Genomic DNA, 8,436 nt, shown 5'->3' with positions numbered 1-8,436 from the left:
AATGGAAGGGAACTGGTTGCATGTACAACTAGTGGCAGCGCAGTCGCCACTGGCGTCAGCGGCGCTGCCAGCGCCATGGCTTGGCAGCTACAGCTGCTTTGGCTGGCCTATTGAATGCGCATAAAATTTATGTGGCCTTTTTAGTCGTTTACGTAGAGCCAACGGAAGCGAACGTCACATTGTCGTCGTCGCCATCGTCATCGTCGTCATTATCGTCATTATTGTCGGTTGTTCGTAGTCGAGTTTTAAATTGGAATTTTTCGTAGCGTCTTTGTGTTTAAAGTGCATTGTGTAATTAAAGAGTTTACAAAAAAAGTGGCAAAGCAGTGTTGTTGAAGTTTTAAAGAGTTAACAAATTAGTGTGCAAAAATAATCAAAATTATTGTGTACAACAATTTTTCATTTCACTCCGGAATTAATGTTAATTACTTGCATTTACTTGTGACATTTTCCGCTCATTCCCAAACTCAGGGACAATTTTCCAGCGCATACCTGTTGCATCACTGCCTTTTGACACTTTTGGCCTCATTCGTTGTCAAGACTTTAGAGCGGATTGTGCACTGCTTGCGGATATTGCTGCACGATAAGGTTCGTATTACCTGCCATTATACGATGTATGAGTACAAGTATATAAATATTTTGCCCACAACGCTCCTTAATCGCTTTAAGCACTGCATGCTCGTAAATATTTGCGGATGTCTGTTTAAATTAATTAACTTACGAGCCTGCTATGCAAATTTATTGAGGAAGCTTAACAAAGTAACTGTTCTAGTTTGCAGCCCACCTGGCCGCCTGTTGCTGGCAAGGTGCGAAACAAGTTCTTTGCTATATGTACCATATGTATGTATGTATGTGTGCATGTATTTTGGTTCTGTGGCCTAAGCGTGAGAAAATACAGAGCGCATTAATTAGCAAGAAATCATTTTAAAGTAATCGCCTGGGCATGTGAGTTTCGTTTGCTTAACTTGCGGTCGCGTTCGCCTGTTTGCTTGTTTGTTTGTTTGTTTTTTCTCGTATGAATAAAAAACTAATTGGTCTGATATTTAATACAGAAACAATTAAAACGTGTGCACTGACACGCTACCCAAGAACGGGACACAGCTGCAACGCTCGCCAGCTAATGCAAGGGTAGGAAACAAATGCATTTACTAGTCGGGTAAGACATTAGGGTCTTGGAGAAATGCATATTAATATATGTTTGCCTGGATAGTATGTTTGTTTCGATCATTTAAAATAAACGTGAAGGAAAGAATAATCAGATTATTTGAAAATATACTTGAATAGAAGCATAGTTAAAAGGAAAGGTAAAGCCTAGTATTAACGAATATGCACATGTGTAGGTCTACGGATATACATATGTATGATAGATAAATGGATAATAATAAAGACATAATGAGATTGATGGAAAGGTAGACAGATAGGTAGATAAATATATTTTAAATAGATAGAGAGATACAAGATAAGTAGATAGATATAGAGATAGATATATAGATAAATATATAGATAGATAAATGGGAAGATAATTAAATAGATAGATGGATAGATGGATAGATAGATAGATAGATAGATAGATAGCGTAGATAGTAGATAGTAGATGATAGATGGATAGATAGATAGATAGATAGATGGCTAGATAGTAGATAGATGCTAGATGGTAGAAGATAGCTCGATAGATAGACTACGCTAGATACGACTAGTAGATAGCTAGATAGCTGTAGATGATGCTCAATAGATAGATAGACGCTCGCTAGATAGCCGAGATGATAGTCGCGCTGGCTAGATGATAGGCTCCTCGCTAGCTAGCTCCTAGCTAGATCCTAGTAGCATAGCTCGCTCGCTCGATAGCTAGTAGATCGATAGCTAGATAGATAGATGATTAGATAGATAGATAGATTAGATAGATAGAAGATAGATAGATAGATAGATAGATCGATAGATACGATAGATAGATAGATAGATTAGATTAGATAGATAGATAGATAGATCGTAGAGATAGATAGATAGATAGATGTAATAGATAGATCGATAGATAGATAGATAGATAGAGATAGATAGAAGATAGATAGATAGATAGATAGATAGATTAGATTAGATGATAGATTAGATAGATAGATAGAGTTAGATAGATAGATAGATAGATAGATAGATAGATAGATAGATAGATAGATAGATAGATAGATAGATAGATAGATAGATAGATGGATAGATATGCATATAGATACGTATCTAAATAGATGGATAGCTAGATAGATAAGTCGATAGATGTATAGCTAGATAGATTGCGAGATAGATATATAGATACATGGAAAGATAAATAAATAAATAGATAGGCCGATAGATAGATGGTCAGATAGGTAGGTAGATAGATAAATAGATAAAGGAGAGGCAATCGATAGATAGATGATTCAACGATAAGTAATAGTAGTAGTTAAGTATGAATGCAACTAAGTAATCCATTCTAACGCCTTCTTAAATGTAGTGAGATACTTAGATAAAAAGTGCCAAAATCTGAATAGGAAAAGTTCAACCATTTAGATAACTCTCAAAGGTATAAAAAATTTCAGCAACAATTAAACAAAATCAGTGACTAAGAAGTATTTTGCTGTCCAAAAATGTGATTCAAAATTCGAACAGAATAGACCCAAAGCCATATCGTGATCAAGAAATCAAATACTTCTGAGGGACATGTGTTACCTTCCAGGTATACAACAACAATTGATTGATCGAAAAAGAGCTCATCTTCGAAGATCTATTTATACAAACTGTCTATTTATATAAATTGTTTCTCAATACAACAACAACAACAACGACAAATAATTTTGTTTCGCAATTTAAAGAATCAACTGAAGTGCAGAGCAAACATTAAACGGCCTCAAAGTGCCATAGCAACAACATAAATCACACCCTGGGCAACACGCGTGGCTCAGCATGTTATCCGAAGTCAGAGCCAAGCAAACTCATTAAGGTTTTAATTTACAAGTTTAAGTTGAGATTTAAACACAGAGATTTATGCGCCAGGCAAGAGGCAATAATCAACTGAGCCGAACTGCAAGAACAACAGCAGCAACAACAGCATCAACAACAACAACAACAATAAGAACAGAGCACAATCACGTAGAGCAGCAACTAAAATGGGCAAAACATGCGCCAATGTCCACCTACGCAATGCAGTAAACAAACCAAATGCCGAGGCTACGTGGGCCAGGCATAAAATACACACACGTGCATATATACCTGTGTATGCACTGAGAGAAAAAGTGCACAAATCATAGTAAATTATTACACTTGTTTTTAAATTGCTTAAAGTCTATTTTGGATCGTGGGTCGGGGCGCCATTACAAGGCATTTTACAAGGCCATGGAAGTATGAAAAAATATTTAAGTATCAATAAATTTACCGATTTTTTAATGCATCGTCTGCAATGTGTCTTAATGTATTTGCACATCACTACCTAAAGATATAAGTAATAATAATCGTTAGTTGCAGAATAAAAAACACTAACTTCATGAACGTAGTTGACTGTAACGAAATCTTTTGTCATTCACATACATTTCTGAATTCTATTGAATTGTAAGTTTCAATTTAAAAATATCGATTAAAAAGTAAAAATAATATTTCCATGAAAAAGGTTGAATTTAAAAAGAGAAACTCAACATATTTACAAAATTAAACATTCACCTTTTGAAGATGTCTTTTAAAGTCTTTTGTTCATGTGTCGACAGTTTTTCAATTTATCAAGTAAATCAAACACCAAAGCCCTGGGTCAAGGGATTAGATTTTCCTAGATTAGCTGGATTTGCCAATACCAATAATATGTTTTTTTTTGGGGGAATTTAGAACCTTATAGTTTTCATTTTGTTCAGTGTATCCTAGCCGGTGTGCAACCAAATATGCAACTCATGAAGCCGATTTTTAAAACAAAAAAGGCAACCAAATTGAAATTGACATGACAGCCGACGAAGATTTGTGCAAACAAACCGACATTAACGTTTAGGGGCCCTCGCTGTTAGTCCGATCCAGCCGGCCAGCCAGCCAGCCAGCCGGGCAGCGAGCAAGTAAGCAATTGAACAACATGGGAATAAAAATGAAAATAAAATCATTAAAACTGAATGGGGGCGCAATAAACAAGAGAGGAGGAGGAAGCAGGGGGAAGAAGATGGGAAATAAAATCAAAATTGCAGCGGCGTTGATTAAACACACACACCTTGAAAATGTTGCAGCAACATCTGCCTCTGCGTCTAGGTCTGGGCATGGGCTTTGGCTTGGGCTTGGGCTTGGGCCTGGTTCCCGGGATCTTTGCGATGCGTTGGCTCGTTGGCTCGTTCATTCGCTTGCATCATATAAATTTACAACAATTTGTAGCATTTTGATGCAACTGCGGGGCAATCGTGGCTGCTCTTCTTTACCTTGATTGCAAAACGCATGAAAGCCGAAAATTAAATTCTGTGCGCCTGAGCTTTAAATGAAATGCAACAGCAGCACAAGCAGCAGCAGCAGCAGCATTAGCATCTGTGGCAGCAGCAACGGCAACGGCAGTCACAACTGACCTTAGACAATTCTCTGTTGCTGCACAATGTTGCACACCTGCCCCAAACGGGCTGGCAATCACACAGACAAGAGCGTAACACGTGCATGTGATTTGAAAGACAAAAACCGTTCTAATTTCTCAACTGTCAGCATGACTGAGAGTCGACTTGCCTCACCTCGAAATGGGGCGCGCACAGCACTTGCAACTCGTTAGCTGCAAAGCCTAGGCAAACCAAAAGGCAACAGGCTGGAGGCTGCAGTCAGCAATTATGTAGCCGTTTACAAAAGAAGGTCGCTGCAGAACTCATGTCTTCATTTTTGCTTTTTTACTCAGAGTGCAGCCCCAACAAAAAAGTCCAACAAACTACACATGTTGCACGAGTAGCAGCAGAGGCAGCAGCAGCCGCGTATTTCCACTTCTTCTTCTTATTCGTCGTCGTTTTTTGTATGTCGCATTTGTGTTTCAACACTTTTGGCCTTTGGCGTTAACCCCACTATTGTACAGTGGTCGAAAATTGAGAAATCCAACTTAGATTTGGCAACTTAATGTGGCAAAAAAAAATCATTTGTTTTAAGGTCGAGTAATTAATTTAAAATCCAGAGAATTCTCTACCTATCAAAGTAAATGATTTCATTGAATTCATATTAATAATTTAGAGTCAAAATTTTAGACTGGACCATTGCACCTATTTACATAAAACAAATTGTTGCCCTAACTTAATAGAACAAACCAATCAGAAAACTAAGTACAAAACTCGCAGTTGGACTGTTGAAAAGAAAAAATAAGTTTTTGAAATATATGTAACTAAAATTATGTTTGTAGTTCTTAAATGTTTTTGTTTTGTAATTCTGGTAAACATCAGAAATTAGTTGACCAAATTCATGGAAATATTCACTCGTAAGATTTATGGACTGGACAAGACGTAATTGTTGAATTTTTAGATCGAAAATATTACAAGTATTGCCTAAAATGTTAATTTATATAGTAAAGATTGTCAGATAATAGGATGTCATTCGAACGACATAGGGACTCCTTCTCTTTAATTCAGAATTTATATTGTCACACTCGGTCCGGCCCAGATATCCTCCCTAGTCAGGATACATGTAAATATTTATTTACCTAAGCATCCCAGAGAAAGAAATGCAAGTCCATTTGCTCTGTTGCTTTCTTACTCAATACCTTGGTGCGGCGTGACAAAATACTTCATTATTTTCCCTATAGAGCGTGAGCAAACTTAACCGTTCTTAAGAAATTTAACACGAAATTTAGATTACGTTAGGACATCAAATATTAGTTCATGAATAAGTACATAAAATAGGTACCAAATAAGAAGGCAATATATAGTATATGTTTTTGGAATTTGTTTTATGATAGTGTTCTTTTCAATCACCACGTATCTTATCTCGAAACCATAAAATCGCAACCGGATTGTCTAACTCATGTATGTGTTGTGGCGTCTACTTGCCTCCTCCTATATTTTTTTAACAATCTGAATCCCTCTGTATATATGATATATCAACAGGTAGTACAGGTAGTTTATTACAAGTATTACTTTAGTTTTATTTTTCTGTATTTGCATTAAAGTCAGATGGTTGGAAAACTTTTTAGTTGCAATTTTAATTATTATTACATTTAGGGCTTTCTGATCGACTTCCTAATTGATGTGTAATTTAATGTAAATGATTACCGGTAATGGTTGAACTTCTAGCCGTTTTCATTATGCTTCACATTTATAATTAAGAGCTATATAAATTGATATAATTAACCTGTAAGTACTGCTGTTGAAAATGTCGTAAAACCTTGCGTGAAAGCTAACTAAGCACAGAACAAAACCGGTTTTGCATGTGTCACTAAAGGATTGAATGAGACTCCATAGTAAAGTAAAGTCTGAATCACACAAAGGGGCGTTAACAGTCAGTCCCAGGACTTTCAAAAGAACTAGCTCTTCTTTTTATAAGTATGCCTCATATAATTAAATTTTAACTGAAGTTGTTCTTAAATACTATTTTATTGCAAGTATAAGTATTAACATATTGTCTCACAAATCATTTTCGCATCAACATTTTTCAACATAAATCACACAACTATTTTGGCCAACTCTCACCACTATGCATCGCCCTTGTTGCCTTTATTAAGCACAGCAAGCTGAAGCAAAGCAAAAGCAGCACAAGTGGCTCGCAAAGCCCCCAACAACCAAAATAACAACAACAACAGCAACAGCAACAAAAACTCAAGCCTTGCTATCTGTTTTTTTGTATTGTGTAGCTTTTTCGCAGCAAACAAGTTTTTGTTGCCTCCTCTGCTGGTGTTGACGTCGCTGTTGCCTATTTTTTGTTGCTTTTCTTAAGTTTTTTCTAATTTGCACCGCTTTAATTTTGCCTTTTTATTTGCAACACTTGTCGTTTAAATGCAGCAGCACCGACAACGTGTTGCTAATAAATTAAACGAAATAAAAGCGTTGCTACAGAAAAAAACAAAAAAAAAAACACAAAAAGAATATCAGCAAAGCACCACAGGCGGGCGGCAAGATCGGGCAGCAGCTAAATTATCTATGTGCCTGCCACAGTTCGTGGCACGACGCAATCGCAACAAATGGCATTTTTATTGATAATTCGCTCCTTTTGCGTCGGTTTGTGTGGCAGGTTCATGTTGAAATATGTGCGCCACCTGTTGATTTTGTTTGGCGATTGCGCGCCGAGAATTCTCATTCTCGCGTTCTCCTCCATCGCCCAGTTTCCTACAGAGTTCGTGATTTGCTGTGCAAATTAAAAACGAGCGGTCCCCCATTTACAAAGACTTACACATAAATAGCAATTTTGTTCGTATTAACTAAATGACAAACCGAAAATGTTCGCCTCCATGACACCTAATGACCAGGCTCTCTAGCATGTGCACGAGTCTGAGTGTGTTAACGAGCCACCTTATAGTGTGTGTGTGTGTGTGTGTGTGTTGCCAAACATGGACATATTTCATGATGTCAACTAATCGGCTAGAATGCAATGACTATTTGTAGCAATGGATACCAATGCATTGCTCAGGAAAGAAACGAAACTACGATACCATAGCACTAAATAAATCATTGTCTTAAAGCAACTTAAGTGAGGATCTCTCAAATATTTGTAGCCAAATAATTGATCATGAAATGAAGCACAAGCTAGAAAATTATTCCATTCCATTTGGGTTTTCTGTTCATGTAAATTAACATTAAATGTTTTTTTATTAGGAGTACCTCTTTATAATACCTGTTGTATTTTAATAGCCGCACCTATAACATTACCCATTAATTATCATAAAATATATTTAGTTCTGGGTAGGGTTGGGTTCTAGCATAGGATGGCTATAATGTTGATGAAGTGAAATTTTCACAAACATACTATTATGTATTACAATGCCTCCTATTACAAACATCATCATGGGTATCAGGGTATGCAGATACATCTGAAGACTTGACTTTCCATCCTATGAAGGTTGCAGAAGCTGTAGGAGAAAGAGTAGAGCAAGTTATATATATTGTCCAGCAGGCTCATTGGTTCTATGGCAACTCTTTCTAAATGATCTCACAGACATAAAAAAAAAGAGATTTTGAAACTAGCTATATCCACTCCTGTCATCTAAACCTAATTCAATCCTATTTGACAGCTAATTTTGGTCATAAAATACATTCAAAATTTAAACTAAAATGTTTAAAAAAAAGTTTTAATAGGTAAAGGAATCTTAATGCTAATAAATTGTTAATTAGAATACCAAAAGAACAGAAATTCTTCAATTATTCTAGCCATCAGTTTCAACACTGATTTGTTCCAATGATACTATGTAGCTTTGAAAGTATAAAGTTTTCATCACAAATTGCCACAATTCTACGTACTCAATTTAATTTCATCTCATTACAATGAGTAACCAGAATTATC

The 8,436-nt window shown here is 36.3% G+C and overlaps 1 protein-coding gene across 1 annotated transcript in view; it reads left to right on the top strand.

Moving 5' to 3' along the window:
• Positions 1 to 454: 454 nt before the first annotated feature.
• The window catches only part of LOC115632893, a 37,214-nt gene continuing 29,232 nt past the window's right edge, over positions 455 to 8,436 (top strand). Inside the window, exon 1 of the mRNA XM_030530184.1 lies at positions 455 to 588. The gene's annotated coding sequence lies outside the window, so the exon portion shown is untranslated. The remainder of the gene's footprint in view (positions 589 to 8,436) is intronic.

This window comes from Scaptodrosophila lebanonensis, unplaced genomic scaffold (genome assembly GCF_003285725.1).
Source record: "Scaptodrosophila lebanonensis strain 11010-0011.00,11010-0021.00 unplaced genomic scaffold, SlebRS2 tig00001415-arrow-pilon, whole genome shotgun sequence".
NCBI classification, from domain to species: Eukaryota; Metazoa; Arthropoda; class Insecta; order Diptera; family Drosophilidae; genus Scaptodrosophila; species Scaptodrosophila lebanonensis.
The sequence above is the reverse complement of the archived record's forward strand: the minus strand, read 5'-3'. Positions and strand labels throughout refer to the sequence as shown.